Raw genomic sequence first — 18066 nt, 5'->3', positions numbered from 1 at the left:
AAATACTATTGATTGATGGCTCGTACCATGGTGGGAATCGCGCTGAGTCTGTACCGGTCCGTGCGCGGCACCCTTAGTGGCGTTATCTTATTGTGGTGTTTGGTGGCACGGACTGGGTGAGGCGTGTCAAGCGGCAGCATGTGTCTGAGAGTTGGATGATGCAAAAGTCCCCTTCCAAATTCCACCAAAGCCTCTCGGTGCCTGGTGTATATTCTGAACAGACTCAGGGTGGTCAGGACTTCATCATAGGTTGTGTAGGCAGGACCAAGGATGACCCTTCACGCCCTTTTCTGCAGGCTCTCTAGCTGGAGCTGTTGAGTGTGTGTGAGGGAGAAGAACCACGCTGGGGAGACATACATATGTTTTGGGGAGGATGGAGTCGAGGTACACCCCCCTTAACTTGTCTGTCGGCGTCCCCAGCGACCTGAATCTGCGCAGCATGTACAGCCTGTAAGTATCCGATCTTACGGTGCTGGCGACAAGCTACTTCCATGTCAGCTGGACGTCCACCGTGACTCCGAGAAGCTTGGCACATTAGACCATCTGGAGGGAGTACGGGCTCACCGTGAGCTGGGGAGGGGGCACTGGTAAAGAGGAGGTACAGGAATGCATCACCACAGTTTTGCTGTGGTTAATGGTCATCCTGTTCTTTTTCGTCCACTTCTGCAGTCGCTCCAAGATTGCATGCATTGGCGAGTAGTCCGGGTTCTTGTTGCAGACTGGGATGCTGATGGTGCAGTCATCCTCATACTTCCAGTGATGGGGGTGTCAGTGAGTGCGTCGTTAATCAGGAGTAGTAAGCATAGTGGACCCATCGTGGTCCCCTGGGAGATCCCACATGTCAGCTGTTGGAAATTAGAGACAGAGCCCTGGTAGCGAACAGCCTGACGCCTCCTTGAGAGGAAGTCGGCTACACACGCTACCAGGTTAGGAGGGAGACCCAGACCTTGCTGATGACAAAAATATGATCAACAAGATCAAAGGCTTTTTTGAAGTTCAGAAAAGCAACAGCTAGAGAGGTGCTTCGCTTGCCCAAGTGGCTGTGGATGAATTGAAGGAAGCTGGTCAGGTAATGGGAGGTGAAGGTGGCTTTGATATTGCCAAACTGTCTGATATCCACGGTATTATAACTTTGGTGTAGGCCCAGTCATACACAAAATCTTCGCAAATAAGGCTAGGGATAGGGGTGATAGAGACTGGCCTGAGGTCAACGAGTGACTGGACTGGAAGTTTTGGGGATGAGAGTGACGCAAGATGTCTTCCAGTCCGCGGAGCAGGAGTGTTGAGAGAGAGAGAGGCATTTATTATGGAGCAGAGCGGTGTTGCTGGCTCTTCAGGAAACTCCTTGTAAATTTTTATAGGATGGTCAGTTGGTGTGGTGATCTTGATTTAAATTTAAGCATTCTCTTAAAAACATCCATCGCCTGGACGGTGGGGGGTGGGGAGGGAGCGGGAAGATGGTCTGGAAGCAGAGTGGTGTGGAGGGGAGGAAAGGTCTGACAGATAGCGGCAAAGTGATGGTTTATCTCCTGAGCTGCGAGATTAGCAGGAAGGTGTGAGGTGCAAGGAAGAGATGAAGTGTGCTTTTGTAGGCCACACACTGGTTTGATCTTAGCATACTACTGTCTGTTGTTGGCCAACTTGAGGTGGTGTATCTTGTCCCGGTAATATCATGCCTTGGCAGCCTTAATCTCCCTGATCCCTTTGTTTCTTAGTTTCTTGTATAGGACCGGTCAGGAGTGGAACGCCCAGGTCCGCTGACACATGAGTCTTTTAAGGCAGGGCGCCATCCAGGGGTATCAAACGGGTGCACTGTGACGGTCTTGGTTGGGAAGTAGCGGAGGAAGGCTTCTGTGGTGGTGGCGACGTAATTGTGCCATTTTAAGTGGACGTCCTCCAATATTTATATATTTATAATCACCAGAAAACCAAGTCTGAATAAAAAAAATGGTATTGCAGTTCTAAGAGATACTTATGTAACCTATGAAATAAGTTTGAGTGAGATACACGGTATCAATATTTTTAGAGACAATTCTAAAATCACCTAACCACACCTAGCAACACCTAACCTAACATTACCTTACTTTTTTTTTTTTAGGAAGGACACTGGTCAAGGGCAACAAAATTCCAATAAAAAATATGCCTACTCAAATGCCAGTCCCATAAAAGGGTCAAAGCAGTAGTCAAGAAATGATGAAAAAGTGTCTTGAAACCTCCCTCTTGAAGGAATTCAAGTCATAGGATGGTGGAAATACAGAAGCAGGCAGGGAGTTCCAGAGTTTACCAGAGAAAGGGATGAATGACTGAGAATACTGGTTAACTCTTGCGTTAGAGAGGTTGACAGAATAGAGGTGAGAGAAAGAAGAAAGTCTTGTGCAGCGAGGCCGCAGACGGAGGGGAGGCATGCAGTTAGCAAGATCAGAAGAGCAGTTAGCATGAAAATAGCGGTAGAAGACAGCTAGATATGCAATTATGCGGCAGTGAGAGAGAGGCTGAAGACAGTCAGTTAGAGGAGAGGAGTTGATGAGACGAAAAGCTTTTGATTCCACCCTGTCAGAAGAGCAGCATGAGTGGAACCCCCCCAGACTTCTAACTTTAATTCTTGCTGGAAGTTTGCTTACATTCACCTAACTTTTTAGAAGCTGTTTTAGCTAGAGATGAGATGTGAAGTTTTCAGTTCAGATTATAAGTAAAAGACAGGCCGAGGATGTTCAGTGTAGAAAAGGGGGACAGTTGAGTGTCATTGAAGAAGAAGGGATAGTTGTCTGGAAGGTTGTGTCGAGTTGATAGATGGAGGAATTGAGTTTTTGAGGCATTGAACAATACCAAGTTTGCGCTGCCCCAATCAGAAATTTTACAAAGATCAGAAGTCAGGCGTTCTGTGGCTTCCCTGCGTGATATGTTTACCTCCTGAAGGGTTGGACGTCTATGAAAAGACATGGGAAAGTGCAGGGTGGTATCATCAGCGTAGGAGTCGATAGGACAAGAAGTTTGGTTTAGAAGATCTTTAATGAATAATAAGAAGAGAGTGGGTGACAGGACAGAACCCTAAGGAACACCACTGTTATTAGATTTAGGAGAAGAACAGTGACCGTCTACCACAGCAGCAATAAAACGGTCAGAAAGGAAACTTGAGATGAAGTTACAGAGAGAAGGATAGAAACTGTAGGAGGGTAGTTTGGAAATCAAAGCTTTGTGCCAGACTCTATCAAAAGCTTTTGATATGTCCAAGGCAACAGTAAAAGTTTCACCAAAATCTCTAAAAGAGGATGACCAAGACTCAGTAAGGAAAGCCAGAAGATCACCAGTAGAGCGGCCCTGACGGAACTCATACTGGCGATCAGATAGAAGGTTGTGAAGTGATAGATGTTTAAGAATCTTCCTGTTGAGGATATATTAAAAAAACTTTAGATAGGCAGGAAATTAAAGCAATAGGACGGTAGTTTGAGGGATTAGAACGGTCACCCTTTTTAGGAACAGGTTGAATGTAGGCAAACTTCCAGCAAGAAGGAAAGGTAGATGTTGACAGACAGAGCTGAAAGGGTTTGACTAGGCAAGGTGCAAGTACGGAGGCACAGTTTCGGAGAACAATAGGAGGGACCCCATCAGGTCCATAAGCCTTCTGAGGGTTTAGGCCAGCGAGGGCATGGGAAAAATCATTGCGAAGAATTTTATTAGGTGGCATGAAGTAGTCAGAGGGTGGAGGAGAGGGAGGAACAAGCCCAGAATCGTCCAGGGTAAAGTTTTTAGCAAAGGTCTGAGCAAAGAGTTCAGCTTTAGAAATAGATGTGATAGCAGTGGTGCCATCTGGTCGAAGTAGAGGAGGAAAAGAAGAAGAAGCAAAGTTATTGGAGATATTTTTGGCTAGATGCCAGAAATCACGAGGGGAGTTAGATCTTGAAAGATTTTGACATTTTCTGTTAATGCAGGAGTTTTTGGCTAGTTGGAGAACAGACTTGGCATGGTTCCGGGCAGAAATATAAAGTGCATGAGATTCTGGTGATGGAAGGCTTAAGTACCTTTTGTGGGCCACCTCTCTATCATGTATAGCACGAGAACAAGCTGTGTTAAACCAAGGTTTAGAAGGTTTAGGACGAGAAAAAGAGTGAGGAATGTATGCCTCCATGCCAGACACTATCACCTCTCTTATGCGCTCAGCAAACAAAGACGGGTCTCTGACACGGAAGCAGTAGCCATTCCAAGGAAAATCAGCAAAATACCTCCTCAGGTCCCCCCAACTAGCAGAGGCAAAACGCCAGAGGCACCTTCGCTTAGGGGGATCCTGAGGAGGGATTGGAGTGATAGGACTAGATAAAGATATGAGATTGTGATCGGAGAAGCCCAACAGAGAAGAAAGGGTGACAGCATAAGCAGAAGGATTAGAGGTCAGGAAAAGATCAAGAATGTTGGGCGTATCTCCAAGACGGTCCAATACGAGTAGGGTGTTGCACCAATTGCTCTAGGTCATGGAGGATAGCAAAGTTGTAGGCTAGTTCACCAGGATGGTCAATGAAGGGAGAGGAAAGCCAAAGCTGGTGGTGAACATTGAAATCTCCAGGATTGGAGATCTCTGCAAAAGGGAAGAGGGTCAGAATGTTTTCCACTTTGGAAGTTAAGTAGTCAAAGAATTTCTTATAGTCAGAGGAGTCAGGAGAGAGGTATACAGCATAGATAAATTTAGTATGAGAGTGACTCTTTAGTCGTAGCTGGATGGTGGAAAACTCGGAAGATTCAAGAGCGTGGGCACGAGAGCAGGTTAAGTCATTGCGCACATAAACGCAGCATCCAGCTTTGGATCGAAATTGAGGATAGAGAAAGTAGGAGGGAACAGAAAAGGGATTACTGTCAGTTGCCTCAGACACCTGAGTTTCAGTGAGGAAAAGAAGATGAGGTTTAGAAGAGGAGAGGTGGTGTTCTACAGATTGAAATTAGATCTTAGACAGCGAATGTTGCAGAAGTTAATGAAGAAAAAGTTGAAGGGGGTGTCAAGACACTTAGGGTCGTCGACAGAAAGGCAGTCCGACCTGGGGACATTTATGGTCCCCTCCCCAGATGAGGACTCCGAAGCTGGTGTAGGAGTCGCCATGATGATTTTAAACTTTTTGAGTGAGGGGTGTGTGTGTTATTAGGTGCTTGTAGTTTTGTGTGGAGGAAGAGAGTTGTCTTCAGAGGACAGAAGCAATGACTGCCCCCTTGTGTTGTGAGACATAAAGGGAAACGTTCAATGAGGTCACAGCTGGTTTAAAGAAAAGTTTACAGCACCCCTTGAACAGTGCTTTAGACTGACTGGGAGTAATTATTGTTTCGGCAGGTGTCTACCGCCTCCTCCTGTAACCTAACCTAACCTAACCTAACCTAAGTCACCCAACCTTACCTAACCTAACTTAACATTACCTAAGCTCATGTAACCGTAGATTCAGTTTTGTTGTCCTCCACGACCTAGAGCAATTGGTGCAACAAGTTGCTGCAACTCGTATTTCTGACCGTTTTGGAGATACGCGCAACATTCTTGACCTTTTCCTGACCTCTAATCCTTCTGCTTATGCTGTCACCCTTTCTTCTCCGTTGGGCTCCTCCGATCACAATCTCATATCTGTATCTTGTTCTATCGCTCAAATCCCTCCTCAGGATCCTCAAGGTGCCTTTGGCGTTTTGCCTCTGCTAGTTGGGGGGACCTGAGGAGGTATTTTGCTGATTTTCCTTGGAATGACTACTGCTTCCGTGTCAGAGACCCGTCTTTGTGTGCTGAGCTCATAACAGAGGTGATAGTGTCTGGCAAGGAGGCGTACAATCCTCACTCTTTTTTTCGACATAAACCTTCTAAACCTTGGTTTAACACAGCTTGTTCTCGTGCTGTACTTACATTCAGGCTGTTCCTAAAAAGGGTGACCGTTCTAATCCCTCAAACTACCGTCCTATTGCTTTAATTTCTTGCCTATCTAAAGTTTTTTGAATCTATTCTCAACAGGAAGATTCTTAAACATCTATCACTTCACAACTTTCTATCTGATCGCCAATATGTGTTCCATCAAGGCCGCTCTACTGGTGATCTTATGGCTTTCTTTACTGAGTCTTGGTCATCCTCTTTTAGAGATTCTGGTGAAACTTTTGCTGTTGCCTTGGAGATATAAAAGCCTTTTGATAGAGTCTGGCACAAAGCTTTGATTTCCAAACTACCCACCTAGGGCTTCTATCCTTCTCTCTGTAACTTCATCTCAAGTTTCCTTTCTGACCGTTGTATTGCTGCTGTGGTAGACACAGGTACAATACCAAAACACATTGAACAATACCAAACTTGGTATTGTTCAATGCGTCATAAACTCAATTTCTCCAGCTATCAACTCAATACAACCTTCCAGACAACTATCCCCTCTTCTTCAATGACACTCAACTGACCCCATCTTCTACAATGAAGATCCAGGGTCTGTCCTTTACTTATAATCTAAACTAACTACACCTTATCTCACTTAACCATTTCTAACCTCACATAATTTCACCTAAAAGCACCTAATCATACCTAACTTCATTTAACCTCACCCTGTCTATCCTAATATCACCTCACCACGCATAACCACACCTAACTTCTCATAACCTCACATAACCTCACCTAACCATACCTAACTTCAACTAACTTCACCTAACTTAAGCTAACCAGCTTACCTCACCTAACATTACCTAACCTCAATCTTACCTATCCTCACCTAATCATGCTTAATCTCACCTAACCTCATCTAACGAAACCTAACCTCATGAAGCCTCACCTATCCTCACCTAACCATACTTTACCTCATATAACCTCACCTAACCACACCAAATCTCACCTAATCTCACATAACATCTCTTAACCTCACCTAACACCAGCTAATCTCACCTTTTTTTTTTTTCTTATGTAAGAGTGACACTAGCCAAAGGCAACAAAAATCCAATAAAAAAAATGCCCACTGAAACACCAGTCCCATAAAAGGGTCAAAGCAGTAGTCAAAAATTGATGAATAAGTGTCTTGAAACCTCCCCCTTGAAGGAATTCAAGTCATAGGAAGGTGGAAATATAGAAGCAGGCAGGAAGTTCCAGAGTTTACCAGAGAAAGAAATGAATGATTGTGAATACTGGTTAACTCTTGCGTTAGAGAGGTGGACAGAATAGAGGTGAGAGAAAGAAGAAAGTATTGTGCAGAGAGGCCGCTGGAGGAGGGGAGGCATGCAGTTACGAGATCAGAAGAGCATAGCGGTAGAAGACAGCTAGAGATGCAACATTGCGACGGTGAGAGAGAGGCTCAAGATAGTCAGTTAAAGGAGAGGAGTTGATGAGACGAAAAGCTTTTGATTCCTCCCTGTCTAGAAGAGCAGTATGAGTGGAATCCCTCCAGACATGTGAAGCATACTTCATACATGGACGGATAAGGCCCTTTAACAGAGTTAGCAGCTGGGGGGGGGTGAGAAAAACTGACAGAGACGTCTCAGAACTCCTAACTTCATAGAAGCTGTTTTAGCTTGAGATGAGATGTGAAGTTTCCAGTTCAGATTATAAGTAAAGGACAGAACGAGGATGTTCAGTGTAGAAGAGGGGGACAGTTGAGTGTCACTGAAGAAGAGATAGTTGTCTGGAAGGTTGTTTCGAGTTGATAGATGTAGGAATTGAGTTTTTGAGGCATTGAACAATACCAAGTTTGCTTTGCCCCAATCAGAAATTTTAGAAAGATCAGAAATCAAGCGTTCTGTGGCTTCCCTGCGTGAAATGTTTACCTCCTGAGGTTAGGTTTTATTAGCTAAGGTGAAGACGTTAGGAGAGGTTAGATGAGGTTAAGTGTGGTTAGATGAGGTTAGGTGATGTTAAGTGAAGTTAGATTTCATTATGTGAGGTTAGATAAGATTTGGTGGGTTAGGTGATTTTAGATGAGGTTATTTGTGTTTAGGTAAAGGTATGTGTGTTTAACCAAGGTTAGAAAAGTTTATGTGATGTTAGGTGAGGTTAGGTGTGGATAAGTGTAGTTAAGAGAAGTTAGGTTAGCCTAGGTGTGGTTAAGTGAGGTTAGTTGAGATAAGGTGTTGTTACTAGAGGTCAGATTATTTTACATGAGCTTTTGTGTCGTTATTTGAGTTTATGTGAGATTAGGTGTGGTTAGATGAGGTTATTTGAGATTAGGTGAGGTTAAGTGAGGTTAAGTGTGGATAGGCTTAGTGAGGTTAAGTGTGGATAGGCTTAGTGAGGTTAAGTGTGGTAAGTTTTAGTGAGATTAGGTGATTGTGGGAGACATTTGATTAGGATAAGTGACGTTAGGTAAGGCTAGGGGAGATTAGATGTTTTAGGTGTGGTAAGGTGAGGTTAGGTGAGGATAGGTGAAATTAGTTGTATTTATATTAAGTTAGGTGTGCTTAAGTGAGGTTAGATAAGGTTAGTTGTGATTAGTTAAGATTAAATGAGGTTGGATGCGCTTAGGTTAGGTAAAACAAAGTTAGGAGAGGTTAGGTGAGGTTAGGTGTGCTTAGAGAAGATTAAAAGAGGTTATCTGAAGTTAGGTGTGCTTAGTAGAGGTTAGGTGATTTAAGGTGAGATCAGGTTTGCTTAGGTGAGGTTTTGTGACATTACAACTGTTTAAGCTAGGTTAAGTAGCTATAGGTGAGGTCAGGTGTGATTAGATGTACATAGGTGAGGTTATTTGAGTTTAAATGAAGTTAAGTGTGGTTAGGAAAAGATAGCTAAGGTTAGATAAGGTTAGGTGTGGTTAGATGAGATTAGGTGTGGTTTCTTGTGGTTAGGAAAGGTTAGGTAAGATTAGGTGAGTTTAGGCGCAGTTAGATGAGGTTAGGTGAGGTTAGGTGTGGTTAGATGAGGATATGTGAAGTTAGGTGATATTAGCTGAGGTTATGTATGATTAGGTGAGGTTAGGTGTGTTTAGGTAATTTTAAGTGATATTAGGTATAGTATCATGAGTATGATATTTATGAAATCATGCTTCTTGTAAGGCTTGATCCCCATGCATGTAGTTCGTCATTTGCTCGTTTGCAGGCGTGGAAGCGTCTTTGTGATGGCTGTCAGGCAGACCTGAGCCAGTTCTGCCGCTCTACACTCCGTGGATCGTTCATCCTACTACTGTTTTATGTCATGTGACTACGTCTCTTGAACGCTTGGATTTGGTGGAGCAAGGTGGCCAGGGTGTGGGGCCAGTGCAAGTGATCTCAGGACTGCTTTGGGCTCCATAGGACCAGTGATGTATGTATAATTTATACTACTATGTTTTCACGTTGTATTTTACTGTGGGGTTAGAGAGTTACGCGGTGTTGGGTGAAATAGTGTTATGATGAATATTCAGTATTGGTGTTACATGTTTAGTTTTGATAATAGCGCAGGTTTTTATTGTTGTGTGAATTTATGACGTGATTCAGGTTACGCTGCATGGTAACTGTCCGAGTGGTGACAAGTGTGCATATTTGAGGCGGCTGTCCAGCACTGCTTAGGACAAAAGTGGTGTAGGCTCATTGAATTATGTATACCTTTCAGCATTATGTTTCTTTCCGTATAATGATTATTATTTACATACATGTGTATGGTGAAAATAGATCATGGATTTGGTACAACATTTTCGCTTTTTCTCTGGTATATTTTACCACTATCAGCTTTGGGGCCATGTTTTGTGGTGTATTTATATCATTAACATTGTGAGTTTATTGATTTATTGTACTGGCCAGGATTACATTGTCAGTATCAATTATCTTATTGTGATATATTTATCAGGTTGATATTAAACATTTGACGGCGCTCAGCCAGGCTACTTTTGTCCTACAGGTATGGTTAGGTGATAATAGGTGAGATTAGGTAATGTTAGGTGAGCTTGGGTGTGGTTAGGTGAGGTTATGAATGATTATTTGAGGATAGTTGAAGTTAGGTGAGGTTAAGTGAGGTTAAGTAATGTTAGGTGAGGTTAGGTGAAATGAGATGATATTAGCTGAAGTTTGAGATAGTAGGTTGAGACTAAGATAATTAGGTATGATTAAGAGAGGTTAAGTAACGTTAGGAGAGGTTACGAGTAGGTGTAGTTATGTGTCGTGAGGTGATATTAAGTTAGGTTGGATGAGGTTGAGAGATGTTATGTTTAATTGTCATTAGGTGATTTTATTTGAGGTTATATGGGTTTAGGTTATGTCAGTTGTGCTTAGGTGTGGTTAGGGAAGGTTCTGTAAGGTTAAGTGAGGTTGGTAGTTGTTAGGTAAGGTTAGGTGTGGTCCGGTGAGGATAGATGAGGTTAGGTGAGTTTAGGTGGTTAGGTATGATTAGAAGAGTTTAGTTGACGTTAGGTATGGTTAGGAGAGGTTAGATGAAGTTAGGTGAAATTAGGTGTGGTTAGGTCACAATACTTGAGGTTAGATGACGTTATGTGAGGTTAGGTGAGGTTAGCTGTGAATAAGTGACGTTTTGTGAGGTTAATTGGGGTTAAGAGAGGTTAGATGAGCTTAGGTGTTAAAATGTGAGGTTGGTTGGGGTTAGGTCAAGTTATGGGAGGTTAGGTGAGGTTATGAAAAAATAGGTGGTTAGGTGAGGTTAGGTATGGTTAGGAGAGGTTTCGTGAGGCTAGGCAAGGTGAGGTTAGGTGTGATTAGGTGATGTTAGGAGAGGTTAGGTAATGTTAGATGTTGTTACTTGAAGTTAGGTTAGGTTGGGTTAGGTTAGGAGTGGATAGGTGAGTTAAGGTGAGGTTAGGTTTGGTTATGTGAAGTTAGATGAATTTAGGAGAGTTTAAGTGAGATTAAATAAGGTTAGAAAACATTATTTGAGGTTAGGTGTGGTCAGATCAGGCTAGGTGAGGTTAGGTGTGATTGGGTGAACTTAGGTAAAGTTAGGTTAGGTTAAGTTAGTTTAGGTTCGGTTAGGTTAAGTGAGGTTTAGGTGAGGTTAGCTGAGGTTAGGTGAGGTTACATAAGTATAGGCAAAGTGTTACATATGGTTAGGTATGGTTAGGAGTGGTTAGGTGAGGTTAGGTAAAAATAAGTGAGGTTAGGTGAGGTTATCTGAGGTTATGTGAGGTTAGTTGAGGTCAGGTATGGTTAGGTGAGGTTAGGTGAGGTTAGGTGTAGTTAGGTGTGATTAGTGAGTTTAGGTTTGATTAGGTGAATTTAGGTGATTTAGGTGAAGTTACATTAAGAGAGTTTAGGTGAGTTAGGTTTCGTTAGGTGAGGTTAAATTAGGTTAGGTAGGTGAGATAATGTGAGGTTAGGCGAGGTTATTTGAGGTTAGGTGAGGTTATGTGTGGTTAGGTGTTGTTAGATAACGTTATGTAAGTTTGGGTGAGGATATTTCTGTTAGTGGTGTAGTTAGGTGAGGTTAGGTGTGGTTTTGTGTGGTTAGGAGAGTTTAGGTAATGTTAATTAGGGTCATGCTTCGTTAAGGGAAGTTAGGTTAAGTTATGTGTGGATAGGTCTCATTAGGTCTGGTTAGGAGAGGTTAGGTAAGGTTAAGTGAGGTTAGGTGAGGTTATGATAGGTTAGGTTATGTTAGGTGTGCTTAGGTGAGGTTAAGTGAGGTTAGGTGTACATAACTGACGTTAGGTAAGGGTATGAGAGGTTAGGTGAAGTTGGGTATGCTTAGATGAGTTTAGGTGAGGTTAGTTGAGGTTAAGTGTGCTTAGGTGAAGTTAAACGAGGTTAGATGTGCTTATATGAGGTTAGGTGAGGTTATATGATGTCAGGTGTGGTTAGTTGGAGTTGTTTAGATGAAGTTAGATGAAGTTAGTTGAAATTATGTGTGGTTAGGTGGGATTATGGGAAGTTAGGTGTGCTCTTGGGAGGTTAGGTGAAGTTTTGTGTGCTTATGTGTGGTTAGGTGAGGTTATTAAGGGTTAGGTGAGGTTAGATGAGGTTAGATAATGCTTGGTGTAGTTAGGTGTTATTATATTAGGTAAGGAGTTTATGAGATGTTAAATGATATTAGAGAAGATTAGGTGAGGTTAGATATGTTTAAATGATGGTTAGATGAGGTTATCTGTGGGTAGGTGAATTTAGCTTAGGTTAGTTTAGTTTTAGGTTCGGTAATATTAAGTGAGCTTAGGTGAGATTAGCTAACATTAGATGAGGTTACATTATGTTAGATGACGTTTTGTATGGTTAGTTGATGTTAGGTGTGGTTATTTATGCTTTTGTGTTGTTAAATTAGGTTAGGTGAAGTTAGGTAAGGTTAGGTGAGGGTAAGTGAGGACAGTTATGTTATTGAGGTTAGATGTAGTTAGGTAAGGTTAGATAAGATTAGATTTTTTGAGGTCTCATTAGGTGAAGTTATGTGTGATTAAGTGCGATTAGGTGAGTTTTGTGAGGCGACGTTAGGTTAGCTGAGGTTTGGAGAGGTTAGGTGTGGTTAGGTGCGGTTAGATGTTATTAGATGAGGTTTGACATCCTTATATGAGATTAGGTGACGTTAGGAGAGGTTAGGTAAGGTTTCGTGAGGTTAGATGTGGTTAGGAGTGGTTAAGAGAGATTAGGTGAGGTTATGTGAGGTTAGGTGTGTTTAGAAGTGTTTATGTGAGGTTGGTTGAGGTCAGGTTGCGTTGAGTGAGGTTAGGTTAAGTTAGGTATAGATATGTGTAGTTAGTTGTGGTTAGGAGAGGTTAGGTGAGAATTGGTGAGTTTAGGTGAGGTTAGGTGAGTTTAGGTAAAGTTAATTGAGATAAGAAGATGTTAGACCAGGCTAATTGAGATGTTAAGAGATGTTAGGTGAGCATAGGTGAGGTTAGGTGAAGCTAAGTAAGGTTTTATATGGATAGGTATGGTTAGGTGAGTTTAGGTGAGGTTCGTTGATGGTATGTGTGCTTAAGAGAGGTTATGTTAGGGTAGGTGTTGTTAGATGAGGTTAGATGTCTATAAATAAGTTTTTTTTTTAGTTTACTTCAGATTAAGTGTGCTTAGGTGTTGTTAGATGAAGTTAGATGTGCTTAGGTAAAGTTAGGTAAGGTAATATGAGGTTAGGTGGTGTTAGATTAGTTTAGGTGTGGTTAGGTGAGGTTAAGAAAGGTTTGGTGTGCTAGGAAAAATTAGGAACGGTTTAGGAAGGTTAGGTGTCCTTAGCTGTAATTAGATGAGGGTAGGTGTGCTAAGATTAAGTTAGGTGAGGTTAAAACAGGTTAGATGAGATTATGTGAGGTTATGTTATGCTATGTGTGGTTAGGTTTTGTTAGGCAAGGTTAGTTGTGGTTAGGTGTGTTTAGTAGTACTTAAGAGAGGTTAGGTGAGATTAGATGTTTTTAGGTGAGGTTAAGTGAGGTTAGTTATAGTTAGGTGAGGTTATTTGTCGTTAAGAGAAGTTACATGAGAATAGGAGAGTTCGGTGTGGTTAGGTGAGATTACTTGAGCTTAGCTAAGTTTAGGTAAGGTTGTGTAAGGTTAACTGAGGTTAAGTGATGATAGGTGAAGTTAGGCAAGGTTAAGTTTCATTAAGAGAAGTTAAGTGAGGTTAAGTATGGTTAGGTTTAGTTAGGTGTGGTTAAGAGAGGTTAGGTGAGGTTATTTGAGCTTAGCTGTGGTTAGGTGAGGTTAAGTAAGGTAAGGTGTGGTTGAGTGAGTTTAGGTGATATTTGATGTATTTACAAGACATTAGGTGAAGTTAGAAAAGGTTTTAGAGGTCTTTTGTGAGGTTAGTTGAGGTTATGACAGGTTATGTTTAGGCAAGGATATGTGAGGTTAATTGTGATTACTTGAGATTTTGTGAGGTTTGGTGTTGTTAGGAAAGGTTTGGTGAGGGTCGGTGAGGTTTAATGAGGTTAAGTGTTGTTAGTTAAGGTTAGGTGATGTTAGGTTAGGTTAGGTGTGGTCAGGTTAGTATAGGTAAGGATTGGTGATTTTAGGTATGGTTAGGTGAGGTTAGGTGAAGATAAGTAAGGTTAGTTGAGGGTAGGTGATATTAGCTAGCATTACGTGAGGTTATGTGTTGTTAGGTTATGTTAGATATGGTTAGATAATATTAGCTAGGGTTACGTGAAATTACGTGAGGTAAGAGTAGTTTATGTTAGGTATGGTTAGGTGAGGTTAAGTTAGGTTATGTGAGCTTATATGTGTTTAGGTATGGTTACATGATGTTAGTTGAGGTTAGATGCGATCAGGTGTGATTAGGTGAGGCTAGATGACTTAAGAGAGATTATGTGAGATTAGATGAACTTAAGAGAGGCTAGGTAAGGTTATAGTAGGTTTGGTATAGGTGAGTTATAGGTGAGGTTAGGTGGGCTTATGTGATGTTAGCTGATGTTAACTTGGATGTGGTTAGGTGTGGTTAGGTGTGGTTAGATGTGGTTAATTGTGGTTAGGTGAGGTTGCATATGGTTAGGTTTGGTTAGATGATATTAGGTGAGGTTAGGTTCGGTTAGCTTTGATTATGTAAGGTTAGGCCACTTAGATGAGATTAAGTGCGGTTATGTGAGGTTAAGACAGGTTAGGTAAGGTTAGTTGTGGTTATGTGAGGTCAGGTGAGGTTAGATGAAGTTAGGTATGCATAAATTAAGTGAGGTTATAGAGGTTATGAGGTGTTAAATTAGGTTAAATTGGTTAGGTGTGGTTAGGAGAGGTTAGGTGAGGTTAGGTAAGATTAAGTGTAGTTTGATGTGGTTAGGTGAGGTTACATGTGGTTAGGTTTGGTTAGATGAGGGTAGGTTATGCTAGGTGACGTTATTTGTGATTATTTGAGGTTATGAGTTAAGGTGAAGATAGGAGAGACTAGGTGAGGTTAGGTGCAGTTAGGTGTGGTTAGGTGATGTGACGTTAAGTGAGGTTACATATGGTTAGATGAGGTTATATTAAGGTTCGCTGAGGTTAGGTGAGGTTAGGTGTGGTTTTGTGTTTTTAGGTGATATTAAGTGACGTTAACTGAGATTACAAAAGGCTATGTGGGATTAGGTATGGTTAGGTATGGATAGATGTAGTTGGGAAAGATTAGATGAGGTTAGGTGTGATTAAATTAGATTAGGGAATATTAGGTGTTTTTAGGATAGTTTAGGTGAAGTTAAGTGAGGTTAGGTGTGGTAAGTAAGGTTAGATAAAAAGTAGGGGAGGTTAAATGAGATAAGGATGGATAGGTGTGGTCATGAGAGTTTAGGAGAGGTTAGGTGTGGTTAGGTGAGGTTAGATGTGTTTTGGTGAGGTTAAGTGATGTTAGGTGAGTTTATGTGGGGTTGGTTGAGTTGGTTGTGTTTAAGTGTGGTTAGATGAGGTTAAGTGTGCTAAGGTTAGTGATGTTAGGTGTTATTAAGTGAGTATATGTGAGGTTAGGTGGGTTTAGGTGAGGTTAGATAAGGTTTTGCATGTTCAGGAGAGTTTAGATTAGGTGTGGTTAGGTGTGGTTATGTGAGGTTAGGTGTATTTAGGTGTGGTGAAGTGAGATTAGTTAATGTTAGGTGAGGTTAGGTGAGATTAGCTGATGTTAGGTCTGCTCAGAGATTTAAGTGAGGTTAGTTGTATTTAGTTGTGCTTGGGTGAGCTTAAGTAATTTTAGGAGAGGTTAGGTGTGCTTAATAAGGTTAAGAAAGGTTTTGCTTGGTTAGGTGAGGTTATGTGAGGTTAGGCGTTGTAAGGTTTAGGTGAGGTAAGGTGATGTTAGGTGTGTTTAGTTTTGCTTAGGAAAGGTTAGGTGAAGTTAGTTTAGGTTAGGTTAGGTTAGGTGAACATATGTGAGTTTAGGTATTGGTAGGTGAGGTTAGGTGTGGTTATTTGTTTTTAGGAAGGTGAAGTTAAATGTTATTAGATGAGGTTAAGTGACGTTAGATGTGGTTAGGTGAGCATATGTGAAGTTAGGTTAGATTAGGTGATATTAGGTGTGTTTAGGAAAGGTTTGCTCAAGTTAGCTATAGTTAGTGAGGATAAGAGATGAAGAGAAGTGTGGTTAAGAGATGTTATGGAAGGTTAGTGAAGTTAATTTAGTTGATTTTAGATTAGGTGAGGTTAGATAAAGTTAGTTGATATTAAGTGAGGTTAGGTGATGTTAGGTATAGTTATGGTTAGGTGAAGTTAGGTAAGGTTAGGTGTGGTTAGATTAGGTTAGAATAGGATATTTCATGTTAGGTGAGCTTATAATATTTCCCTCCTAGATTAGACTTACCTTTAGGATTAATGTTAAGTTTTTCCCCATCCCCTATGTACATTTTCAGTTTGTCAACTGCCTAAATAATAAACCGTTTATTATTATTATTATTATTATTATTATTATTATTATTATTATTATTATTATTATTATTATTATTATTATTATATGAGATTAGGTGATTTTATGTGAGATTAGGTATAATTAGATAAGGATAGATGAGATTAGGTGAGGTTAAATGAGGTTAGCTGTGGTTAGGTGATGTTAGGTAAGGTTATGAATGATTAGTTGAGGACAGTTGAAGTTAGATGAAGTTATGTAAGGTTAGGTGAGGTTAAATCAGGTAAGGTTAGGTTAGGTGAATTTTAAAGATATTAGGTAAGGTTTTGGGAGGTTAGGTGAGCTTAAAGTGATGTTAGGTCTGGTTAGGTAAGGTTGTGTGATGTTAGATTTTGTAATATGTGTAAAGGTTAGGTGAGGTTAAGTGAGGTCAGGTGAGTTTAGGTGTAGTTAGGTGTTGTTAGATTAGGTTAGGTGTTGGTAGTTGAGGTTAGGTGAGAATAGGTATGGTTAAGTGAGTATAATTAAGGTTAGGTGAGGTAAGTTAAGGTTTGGTGAGGTCATTTCATGTTACATGTGGTTAGGTGAGGTTAGGTAAGGATAAGTGAGGTTATGTGATGTTAACTGTGGTTAAGTGAGGTTAGGTGATGTTAGGTGTGGATAGGTGAGGTTAGGTAACTTTAGGTTAGGTGTGAATAGGTGAGGCTATTTTTTCTTAGGTGTTGTTAACTTTGGTTTGCTGAAGTCAGGTGTTAGTATGGTTAAGTGAGGCTATAAGAGGTTAGTTAATGTAAGGTGAGTTAGGTGAGGTTAGGGAAGGTTAGCTGGGGTTAGGAGAGGTTAGGTGAAGATTGGTGTGGTTAGGCGAAATTAGGTGAGGTTAGATGTGGTTAGATGTCATTAGGTGAGGTTGAGTGTAGTGTGATTAGGTGAGATTAGGAACTTATGTGAAGTGAATTTAAGTTAGGTGAGGCTTGGAGACGATAAACGAGTATAGGTGTGGTTAGGTGAATTTAGCTGACGTTAGTTAATGTTAGTTTATGGTGGGTTTGGTGTGATCAGAGTTTAGGTGACTTAGGTGATGTTAGGTGTGGTTAGGTGAGACATTTCTGCTTAGCTGAGATTAGGTGTTGTTAGAAGAAGTTAGGTAAAGTTATTTGAGATTAGATGTAGTCAAGTGAGGTTATGTAAGGTTAGTTGTCCTTAGGTATGTTTAAGTGATGTTAGGTAAGGTTATTTGTGAGTATGTGTTGTCAGGGGAGGTTATATAAGCTTAGCTGTGGTTAAGTGAGATTAGCTTAGGTTAGGAAACATAAGGTGATATTAGTTGAGGATAGGTAATGTTAGGTATAGTTTTGGCTAGGTGAAGTTAGGTAAGGTTAGGTGTGGTTAGATTAGGTTAGAATAGGATATTTCATGTTAGGTGAGCTTATATGAGATTAGGTGATTTTATGTGAGGTTAGGTATAATTAGATAAGGATAGATGAGATTAGGTGAGGTTAAGTGAGGTTAGCTGTGGTTAGGTGATGTTAGGTAAGGTTATGAGTGGTTAGTTGAGGACAGTTGAAGTTAGATGAAGTTATGTAAGGTTAGGTGAGGTTAAATCGAGTAAGGTTAAGTTAGGTGAATATTAAATATATTAGGTAAGGTTGTGGGAGGTTAGGTGAGGTTAAGTGATATTAGGTCTTTTTTTTTTTTTTTTTTTTTCATGTAGGAAGGATACTGTCCAAGGGCAACAAAAATCTAATAAAAAAAAAATGCCCAATGAAATGCCAGTCCCATAAAAGGGTCAAAGCAGTAGTCAAAAATTGGTGGATAAGTGTCTTGAAACCTCCCTCTTGAAGGAATTCAAGTCATAGGAAGGTGGAAATACAGAAGCAGGAAGGGAGTTCCAGAGTTTACCAGAGAAAGGGATGAATGATTGAGAATACTGGTTAACTCTTGCGTTAGAGAGGTGG

The 18066-nt window shown here is 41.0% G+C and overlaps 1 long non-coding RNA gene across 3 annotated transcripts in view; it reads left to right on the top strand.

The window, feature by feature from the left end:
• The first annotated feature begins 9002 nt into the window (after positions 1-9002).
• LOC135095215 (uncharacterized) overlaps positions 9003-18066 on the top strand; it is a 41760-nt gene continuing 32696 nt past the window's right edge. For all 3 annotated transcript variants that reach the window (XR_010264141.1, XR_010264139.1, XR_010264140.1), the window contains exon 1: positions 9003-9211. This is a non-coding gene — a long non-coding RNA (uncharacterized LOC135095215). The remainder of the gene's footprint in view (positions 9212-18066) is intronic.

The sequence above is a fragment of the Scylla paramamosain genome, chromosome 48, assembly GCF_035594125.1.
Source record: "Scylla paramamosain isolate STU-SP2022 chromosome 48, ASM3559412v1, whole genome shotgun sequence".
NCBI lineage: Eukaryota > Metazoa > Arthropoda > Malacostraca > Decapoda > Portunidae > Scylla > Scylla paramamosain.
The sequence above is the reverse complement of the archived record's forward strand: the minus strand, read 5'-3'. Positions and strand labels throughout refer to the sequence as shown.